Source organism: Trichosurus vulpecula, chromosome 6, assembly GCF_011100635.1.
Source record: "Trichosurus vulpecula isolate mTriVul1 chromosome 6, mTriVul1.pri, whole genome shotgun sequence".
Lineage (NCBI taxonomy): Eukaryota > Metazoa > Chordata > Mammalia > Diprotodontia > Phalangeridae > Trichosurus > Trichosurus vulpecula.
Genome location: NC_050578.1, coordinates 266,362,298 through 266,373,269, shown reverse-complemented (window position 1 = coordinate 266,373,269; position 10,972 = coordinate 266,362,298). Strand labels below are relative to the sequence as shown.

At 40.6% G+C, this 10,972-nt stretch overlaps 1 protein-coding gene across 1 annotated transcript in view; it reads left to right on the top strand.

The window, feature by feature from the left end:
• Positions 1-497: 497 nt before the first annotated feature.
• LOC118852762 (protein FAM111A-like) overlaps positions 498-10,972 on the top strand; it is a 15,970-nt gene continuing 5,495 nt past the window's right edge. The window contains 1 exon segment of the mRNA XM_036762453.1: positions 498-664. The gene's annotated coding sequence lies outside the window, so the exon portion shown is untranslated.

Sequence of the window (10,972 nt, the reverse complement as noted above, 5' to 3'; positions counted from 1 at the left end):
GATTGGATTAAGATCTCTATTTGGCCTTCTGTTAATTACACTATTTTATATTTCTGTACACGATCCTTAATTTATTTTTTAATTCCTGCTTTTATTGCTATAGAAGTGTACATTGAATTGTACTCATTTTTGTTTTTGTTTTTAGAAGATCTGTATTCCTCTGACTTGGCTATGGTTAGTAAGCATAGAAGGCTGACTCTGAATCCAGTTCTTTCGGGCTCACATGCCCAGGGAAGGTCTTAGCTTGGACAGTGACTTTTCAAAGAGGAAAAGGGTGGAGGCGTGGGGAAAGGAGAGAGTTCCCAGAAGATCATTGTGGGGAGGAGCTATTGGACTAAGGCAGCTTCTGCCTGTCCCTCTCTTCCGTTTCATTTTATTTTTCCCGAGCTAAGCTCCTGTTTCCCAGAATAGACGACCCTAGAACCGGAAAGGGGTGGGGAATTTCTCTCCAGCAACTTGCTGGGTAAGTCCCCTCTCTTGCCTGTCGCTTTTCTTCCCTCGCCTCGCTCACTCTAAGCTTCTTTCCCCCGAGCACTTCAGGCTGTGACTGAACCGTCCAGAACCATAGGAATTGAGACCCGGATAGCAACCCCGAGCTGGTTCATCTTGGGCGCCCCAGCACTCTCTTCTCTTCGGAGCCAAGGCGCAGTGGAGCAAGCCTCAGGTAATCAACCGATTGATCTATCAATTAATAACTATTAATTAAGCGCCTACTGTGTTCCAGGCACTGTGCTAGGCGCCGGTAATGAATCTGCCTTCACTGGAAGCCTTCAGATGAAGGCTAGCTCACTCATTCATTGTTGGGGAGGCTGTGGAGGAGATGTTTGTACCAGTTGCTTTCAAGGGTCCCCCAGACTCGGAGATTCCCTGCTTGCCCCAGTGCTCCTTCTGCTTTCACAGCTTGGGCATTCTGTGATTGCGTGAAGCAGGCAGTGAGATCTCGCTCCTGGGGCGTCCCTGGTGGCCTGCTAGGAGCCAGATGCTAGGGTGGGCCAGAAAGCGGTGGGTTCAAATCCCACCTGGGACATTAACTAGCCACCCTAACACTTCTAGCCTTCATTTCCACCTAGATCTAGGTCAGCAGTTCTTCACTTTTTTGAGGGGTCATGGACTCCTTTGGGAGCATTTTGGGGAAACCTATGGCCCTTTTTCCAGAATCATGTGCTTAAAAGCACAAAACAAAATACATAAAACACAAATACAATAAAATACAAAAGAAATCAATGATGTTGAAAGTTTTATACATACACATACATACATACAAACATATGCATGTCTCTGTGTTATATGTGTTTATGTGTGTGTATAGCTGTTGTGAGTCCTCTGCCTCAACAACCAAATTGGGGGAGTCTGTTACCCCCCAAGACCCAGGCCTTTGCCTAGCAAAGGGCCTGATCTTGCGGACAATGTATGGGGTGGGAGCCGAAGGTGACTCCATTTATTGTTTCAGCAAGCAGCATTTTTATATCTTTGTATACGTAGGCATTAGGGCCGCCCTGGTTCTGCCTACTCTCCTCCCCTTCTCTTCCCGCGCTATCCCGAAGCTCCCTGCGCTCAGGCAGTCCAGGCAAAGAACCGGAAGTTCCATGTGCTCTGGCAAGCCCAGACAGAGAGCCGGAAGTTCCATGTGCTCAAGCAGGTCCGGGCAAAGACCTGGAATTGCTAGGGAGGCAACAAAGGCAAGACCCCTCCTCCTGGCTCCACCCATATCTCAGAGCCCTGAGTTTATCTCAGCAGGCCCTGGGCGTGGAGGTCCGAGGAGGGCAGGGCTTGGCTCTAAGTCGGCGGTAACATATAGCTCTTTTAAATATCAAATTTTTTTTAAAAGTCATGGACCGCAGGTTAAATACCCCAGCCCTGCAGGATGTGCAACATCCCCCTCTGGAGTAGGGAAACAAGAACAAGGAGCGGCTAGGATGAATTCTAAGCTTCCTTCCAGCTTCCCAGACATGATCCCATGACCTCTGGCCAATCTGTGAACCAGTAGCCTGCCTAGACTAACTACTCACCACCACCAGGGGATGAAAAGGTCCCCTTGAAGAGGGGTTTGCTTTGGCAGTCTCCCTGAACCTCAATAATGCATGTTTTGGGAGGAGAAGCTGCCTAACAAGGCTCAGTCATTATGTTATAATGCTAACATTATCATATGACTGCAGAGTGAAATGAGTTGGGGCCAAGTCATCCAAAAGGTGCCTGTGCAACTTCAGTTCTTTCAGAGCATAGAATTTAGAGCTGGAAAAGGTAACTAACAACTAATTCCTGCCTGTCACCAATAACCGAACTGTTTGTTTAATCGTCATTGTCATTTAAGACAGATTTACTACCTTGAGATTGATAGTAGAATGAAGTAAGGATGGTGGGAGGTTTATGACTGTGGCCTGCTTGTAAAAATAACTATACTGTTTGCCCCTGGGTAGATTTATCGCGTCTAGATTGTACCCTCAAGGCTTACGTCTGCAAGCTGAGAGGAAGGAGGTGGGGAGGGGGAATTGCGATTAGGGACCTATATAAACACCCCAATTTTCTGTGTCCAGTGCGCTCTGACACTGAGAGGACCCCCAAGTCCTCTCGATGTCCGGGTGGCCCTTTCCTGCAGGATCGTAATAAATTTTCCTTTCTACTTTCACCTTGAGCCTCTGTTGTTAATTTTTGGATTCGTAAAATCCATCCCACACATGACTGTTCCTAGCTCTTATCTCATGAGTCATGTTGTGGGATGTATGGCAAACTGGACACAGAGATTCTGGGTTGTAATTCAGTTGACACTTAGTCAGCTGTCTGATATGTTGTATCTACAATCTATTAAGGAGTTTCCTTTTATCATGGTCATAAAAGGTACAGGCGTGCCGATTCTGCAAAATGACATTTCAAGAGATAATTAAGCACTGAATCCTGTATTCTTTGTAAAAACTACCCTTTCACTTCAAAACGGGGCCATTGATTTGGGAAGACCCCAATGGCGGCCGGCTAAATAAATTCTCCATTTAAAACTTATACTCTGTGGCGTGTCTCGCTCGCTTCTGGTATAACATTTTGGAGGCCCCAGCGAGATGAGGCGGTATTTCGTGTTACCACCCTGGAGACACACACAGGATTTCAGACCTCAGCAGAGAGTCTCTGCTCCCGATCCACCTTCTCTCACTTCAGAGGGCCGGCTCCTGGGGATTTCTTTTCCTAGGACTCTGATGTGGGTGACGGTCTCAGAGAATGGGCTCTTTGCTGACCTGTCCCTTTTCGGCCTACGGAGAATTCTGATTTTCAGACCTCTAGAGGTAAGTTTTTCTGGTCTGGGCTAGCCACTTTGGTCTCTGTTATGACGACACCCCTGACGAGGGGAAGGCGGACAGAGATTGGAAGAGCTGAGACGTCAGCCTCTTCCTGCTGGGGTGTGGGGAGATTGGGGGTCCCATCCCTAAGGAGGAAATCTGGTTCACTTTTCTTTCCTCTGAAGGGACCTGTTTAGCCCTCAATCAACCCATGCCATTTGGTTTTCTGTTTTGTGTGGTGTTGTAGGGAGATTGAGGGTCGTATCCCTAAGGAGGAAATCTGGTTCACTTTTCTTTCCTCTGAGGGGACCTATTTAGCCCTCAGTTAACCCATGCAAGTGTTTTTCTGTTGGTGTTTGGGTGTGGGAAGATTGGAGGTTGTTATCCCTTTAGGAGGAAATCTGGTTCATTTTCTTTCCTCTGAGGGGAATCTGTTTAGCCTTCAATTCGATCCACACTGTGTTTTTTGTTACGTTTTGAGTTCATCTCTGTTAGTGTGTCTATGTCAAAATTGTGAAATGTCTATGTTTTGTTAAAAATCTGAAATGCAGGCAGCCAGAGATTTCAGGCTACAACTAGGGAAACAAAGACTCTTCCCCATTGTGGTTCTATGTGTGGTTGACCTGGAATCACAATGGAAAAAGGGTTAAAATTTTGGCAAATTCTGGGTTTTAAATTGTTAAAAAGTTTGGAAATTGGTTAGTTGAATTCCGGAAGGGGGAACTCCTGAAATTGTAAATTCATTTCCAGGAGCTCCTCTTGCTGAAAGACCTCCTCCCAATGAATGTCTTCTGGCTAAAACCTCTGTTAAAGTTTTCAGTGGGACTCTCGCATTTGTCTTTGTCCCTGATCACAGTTGTGAGGGAGTCTTTTCCCTTGGATTCGGGTGCAGGGAGGTTTTTGGAAGTGAGCAAAAGGTGAAGTTTACTTGAATTACAATCATTGAGATTTTTCACCATTGTTGTCCTGTCTCAGGGCTGCAGTAAAAGTTAGAGCAGATAAAACAAACTCCTCTCCTCTCAGATCAGATTAGAAGAACGCAGGAGAACTATAGGGAAAACTTAAATCACCCTTCCCCACCTGGTGAAAAGGAGGAGAAGGACAGAAATTCACAGACTGACAGTCAGTCCTGTGCCCCTGGGTACCTTCGTAGCCCATTCTTTTTGGCATAGCTTGGAAATGCCATCCACGTCCCATGCATCCTGCCCACTCTGTCCTCAGTAGCTGCAAACTGCCCTAGGCTCAGTAACTTCTGCGGTCGTGGGGGAAGGGCGAGGTAGATGGATTTGGACTTTCTGCCTCCCAGAATTGTCACCACTGGGATACCAGCTTCTGCTCTAGGTAACTTCACATTTTTGTTCCAATTGCAAAACTGTATTTTAATCTCTGTTTGACCTGTTTCCTGATTTGCAAAGGGAAATAATAATGATGGTTGTTTATATTTTAGACACAACATTATTATCTCTCTCTGATTTAATGTGATTGTTAACCTTTGAAGTAGTTTTTTGGATACCAGAATAATAAGTTGAATAATTTCTATATGTGATAAAATTTGGAACTGTTATATGTGGTTGCAACAAGTGGATAATTAATAATACTGATATTTAATTTAGGTGGGGGGGATGTTACTCTTAGCTGCCATGTGCTCCTGGCCACACCCCTCCCCCCACCCTCCACATTAAAAGATTGTGGGGAGCTGAAGCTAAAAGAAACTTACCTGATTGAGAATATACAGTTAAATAAATAAAGTGTATTTAAGATATTAATGTATTGATATATGTTATGCATGTATATTAATGTATTAATATAGAAATACCAGAAGTAATAGGATCAATAATTCCTATATGTGATAATCTGGAATTGCAATCTGAAATTTATTGTTTCTGTATTTCTAAAATTATATTTCTAAAATTCTTAGATTTTGTAATTTGAGAAGACTTATGTGATTGTTTGATATATGTGAATTGGGTGCTTTTAAAGGATGTGGTGAAAATTTGGTAATTTGAAACTGTCATATTTGGTTTAGAAATGTACTTACCTAGACAGAAATGAGTAGTTCAAACTTTACACATAATAATGTTTAGGTCTTAAAGTTGTATTAGGTCAAGAAATTAGACAATTGCTGTAATCTAAGAAATTATAAACTTCCAAGTTGTGTCTTTATTTAAAAGGAAGTTCAATTGAAATTGTTTTTGCTATAAGTCAGGAATTTGTGCAGAGGCCTTTTGGGATTCTCTTGTGAACTGTTAAAATATAGTTTTATAAACAGTAATGTTTTCTTTTACAATGCTAAGAGTATTGGGCCTTAGAAATTAAAATGTTACCACTAGTGATTAAAATTCCTTTTGTAATCTAGAGGTTAGATTAAGAATTGTACTTACTTAAGAACTTGAGGTTGTTAACTGAACCGAGGACGTTTAGATATTCAATCTTGTGAAAGTTTTCAGGGTAGAGGGATTCCTATGGACAAAGCTTTTAAAAGTCCTGGTAAACTTTGTTATTGTGTAATGTATAGAAACTAAGTGTTATCCCCATTACAACATCTTTTTGACTAAAAGATTTTGTGATATCTAGAAATTCTGTAATAACAAAGAATTCAGTTGTTATAATACTTTGAAAATATAGGAGTGTGATTTTCAAGCCTGTATCATCTAAAGATATATATTTATGTATGTTAATCTGGAGGTTTATGGACTAATTGGTGATGGCACTTTGGGAATATGAATAAATCCCAATGTTTAAAGGTTATTTTGCCTTAAGGAGAGAGACATATCTTGTTTTAGAGCTATCCAAATAATTTTCTTCATGAAAGTTTAGTGAAAATACTTTTGAAAAATGCTCTGTAAAATCTTTTTTGTATGATTTTCAGAAGGCCTGTTGAATTTCCACCTGTAGGCTAGTTGGTTGCAGTTCCTACTGTGAGTTTTCCAGATTCTGGGTGAGAACCTTGTCTGTGGAAGTCTTGGGGGAGGGTGGTTAAAGCATGTGTTTTATGTACCCCAGAAAAGGCCCATTCAATGTCTTATTCTACATTTTTGAGTAAGGAGGCAGTCTGCATTCCTTACTCATCCCCCCCCTAGTTTAAATAAGAAGAAAGAGTTCACCTGTCAGAAGGGAAGGAAGGGGGAGGGGCAAAAATTACTGGGATTTGAGTTTTTACTGAAAGAAAAGAACAGTAGGGGTCTCAAACCTGGCTTTTTAAAGTCAGCAAAAGTGATGGTTTTTTTAGGATAAGATTAGGTTTCAAGGAGGATGTGGGACTTAAGGATACAGTTTTTATTAGTGAAGCTTGCCATCTGATAGGAAAGAACCCTCCCTCAGGGGGAGATGATGTGGCAGATCTCTTTAATCAGAAATAAACAGGTAGTGACAAAAGGGAAGTTATCTGCCAGAATCTGTTACCATTGTGAAAGAAGTTGTTTTTAAAAGATAGGAAATTGGATAAATGCAAATATGTAAAATCTTGTTGTTTTAATTAAATGACTGGTTATATTCGTACTCTTGTATAGCCAAATGAAAGATAATATGGTTTCTAAAGTGTTAATGAGAATAATTTGGGAAAAAGGGAAGAGAAGTTTTATGAGACAATATTGTTAACAGATGTAAGGTTGAATCATTATCCCATAGACTAAGGCTGAGATTTTAAAGTTATATTGTATTTATGTGAAATAGAGTTCTTAGATGTTATAAAGTGATATAAGAGCAATTAGGTATTGACACAAATAGTGTAATTAATTACTGCGACTAAATCAGAGGTATGAAACAATTCTAGAAGTGTTTTGGAAAATGTTTTTGTGATTTTAAGCGAGAGTTTGAGCTTAACAATGTGTATAAGACTTAATTCCTGAAGTGTTCCTTTTTTCCCTCCAGAATGAGTTAACAGGGACAAATCCATCAACTTGTGAGGTCAGTCATTAACCACTTTTGTTTGTTTAAGAAGCTGGAATGGGATTCCAGTATACACAGTTATGTTAGTAGAAGTATTAACTTATGAGTTGTTTTGTCTTATGGTTGAAATGTAAAGGGAGACTGAGTAATAGGTTTGAAAGATTTGGAAAGGTAAATAAAAGCTTGAGGGGATACGAAAGGCAGATAAGAAAGTTTGGGGACAAACGGGAGTTAGCTAAGCCTCCCCTGTCCCGAGAATGATAGTTTCAGATGGTTTTAGCAAGTTAGGAAAGAGTGTGAGGAAGTATTTAGAAGATGGAAAAGTTATGTAGCTTGATTTGATAATTATTAGCTCAATGAAATTTGGGCAGTCTCATCTGAAGGATATTCATTTGCTATTTAAGATTTTATGGGACTACGATTTAATATTGTTTTAAGCTCTGATTACAGGGATAGGTCACATGAAGCCAGTAGTAGTATGGCAGGCATTGCAAGCTGAGAACTTGAAAGTTCTGTGCCTGGGGAAAAGTCTTGAAGACGACCTTAGACACAACCTAGGTTGGATCTTCCTGACTCTATTTCCCAATTCTGCTATTTCCTTTCTGAAAAGGAAAGTCCCCACCTGGTTACTCCTAAGCCCTGCTTTCAGCACCTACTGACTATATGATTGGTTATCAGATATGACTCATGCCTGGAATCAAACAGAGCTAAGGAAGTTCTTTCCTTCTGTTAAGATATATGACATAGTCCCTCATTTCTTTCATAGCAAATTTATATTATCAAGAAGTTTTGTAAGCACTATGCTAAATCTGTTAGGTAATAGATAGATGAATATTGAAATATCTCTGAGTTATTATAATAGGATATAGGTATGAATAGCTTATAATTTTAACCTATGTTCATGGCCAAATAAAACATTGAAATAATATAGGGATAACATCCTCTAAAAGGGGGAAATGATTAGGCAAAGAAAATAAGGCAAAGATGTAATGTGATCAACATCTAATAAAAGTAAGGGATAGCGAATTTTGAAAAAGGCAATAGGATCAGATTGATTCCCCTAAGAGTTATGTACAGATGTGTATGATTGGCTCTAAAAATTTATCAATTCTGGAAATTCGGGCTGATAAGTATGCTTTGGAAATAAGATTTTAAATTTGGATGCTAGCACAAGAAAAATTGTATAGGATAGTGGTACAAGTGAAAATATATCTCCTTTGTAAAGTATCTGCAAGTTATATTAAGTTAAATTGTCTGAGAATTTCTAGATCTGAACTAGAGAAGCAGAACTCTCTTTTACTATCAAGGGACTAGATAACTACAATCAGGCATCTGGGATTTAAAAATACTGCTTTGAATGGACATTGTGAATATGTAACTGTAATTTAAAGTTACTTTGTATACAAGATGTGCAATTAAGTGCTGGAATTAAATCAGAAAAATGTTTAGATTTGTTAAGAATGGTTTGTGACTATTTGTAAATGCCATCAAAAAGACATGGCATGGCTAAAAGTTTATGTTGTTATATATGATTGTTAATAATGATTGCATTACTCTGTATGATTCATGTTTAAGTTTTCTTGGTTATCTAATTTGTAAATGTAAAGCATGTGACATGCAAATCTCCCCCTCTATTGTGAATCATCTAAGTCTGTACCTGACTCAATGTAATTGTGCAGTATTGTGAATTATGGGAAAAGCTTTATTGTAATTGTTTGAACTCAGCCCTGTGTGGCTGGGATACTGAACTACTTATTGTATTTGTTTGAACTTAGCCCTGCGTGGCTGGGACCTATGTTGTGCTTTTTTTTCTCTAAATCATCAAATCACATGTGTTCTGGGAGCCCCTGGTAGGTGGATATCGACTCCTTGCTCCTTCTGTCACATCTGAGGAGTGGACATCTGAGCCTATAGGAGACCTTGCCCTGCGATTTCAAAGAGCCTGAAGGGGACAGCATCAGACACAGGCAGCCCCTCCCGAGACTCTGGACTAGTACCTGCATGAAGGACAGCTCCCTTTCTGAGTCCTTGCATTCCCAAGACTGTTTTTCCTGTATTTTTAGTATTTTTAGCTATTATGCTCCCTCTGCTTGTTTACAATTAGTTTACAATTTCCGCCCATCCCTTGGGATGTCCAAACACAGAAAAGAAAAAAAAACTGACTCCAACTAGATAGGAATTTTAGAACTTCACCCCTGAGGAAGATAGAGGTTTTTCCATGCCTTAATTGGTCTTCAGGTGAAACCTTCAGTTTGCCTTTGACCAAAAGGGGGAAATGTGGAACGTTTTATACCATTTTGTAGCCTGAATTAATGAGTAACTGGAAAAAGATCCAGGACCTGGGCTTCTTTGTTCTCTAAACTTTGCTCAGGAAATACCCCTACCTCTGTTGACAAGGCCAGATCAGACTTACTTAAGGATATTTTTTCCCCTGTTAGCCATTAAAGGATGAGACCCTAATCCTGAGAGGAGCACCTTGCTTAATATTTTACAGGTATATACTTTAACTGACCCTTGTCAACACTCTTGTCTTTACAAACTTTTCATTTGGTATATTGATGAAGGGAGAGCACAGGCTTTGGGAGTCCTAACGCAGTCCTTAGTTGCCTAAGCCAGTTGCCTATTTTAAAACAATTAGACTCCCTGGCTGCTACAGTCACTCTAATTGAAGAAGCTTCTGAATTTCTGCCTGAGCCTTGCCCTCTATTGTTACTATATGCATGTCTTCAGCTACTTCCCAATCCCCTGCTTTACAAGATGCGTTTAGGGAATTTTTACTGCAAACATTTCACCTGGCACCAGCCTAAGCTGACATTGAGTGATTTTCAGGGGACCAATGTCCCCCCTGGCTCACCACGTTGCTAGCGTTTCAGCTGCCCCCTCATTTTATTGATCCCGTCTGTAACTATAGGCTTCTGTTTAGTTTCTCATATCTCCAACCTTATTCTGTCCCTGTCTTAGTGGCCCAAACCTCTGGATCAAGTCATTCCTTTCCAAAGATTCGAATAGCTCCATATAAAAAAGGTGGGAAATGTGATATCTGAATAGCCAGCTATTGCTAGAAAAACCCTGCCCCCAGCCCCTAACTGCAAACCCCAGTCTGCATAAGAAAAAAACAGACTGAGTTCCTGCCATTAGGCCCGTGTCCTGGGCCCCTAAGACTTTTCCAAGGAATGTAAGCTAATTACCAGGAAAAGCCTAACGATCTTCCTTTGTCTAACTGAGTGGGCTCAGAGACGTCTCTATCTAATGTCAACAGACTGAGCCGGAGCATTCCTTTCTCTGTCCATGGCCATTAAGGGTGAAAACCTTGACCCCAGACATTATCTTGAATTATATGACTTTTGCCTTATCTTGAGCATACCATGTTGTGGGAAGTTATGGCAAGTTGGACACAGAGATCCTGGGTTGTAATTTCAGTTGACACTTTGTCAGCTTTCTGATATGCTGTATTTACAATCTATTCAGGAGGTTCCTCTATTGTATCATGGTCATAAAAAGTGAAATAACACAGGCGTGCTGAGTCTGCAAAATGACATTTCAAGAGATAATTAACCACTGTATCCTGTATTCTCTATATAAACTACCCTTTCACTTCAAAACGGGGCCATTGATTTGGGAAGGCCCCAATGGCCGCCAGCTAAATAAATTCTCCACTTAAAACTTATACTCTGTGGCATGTCTCACTCGCTTCTGGTATAACAGTGACTCTAAATACAGGATTGTTCCCCATGTACCTGCCTTCCTTTCTTTTTTTTCCTTCAGCTCCAATGGCTCCTGCCTAGCAGGTAGTCTGTAATATTGGTTAATCAGTTGAT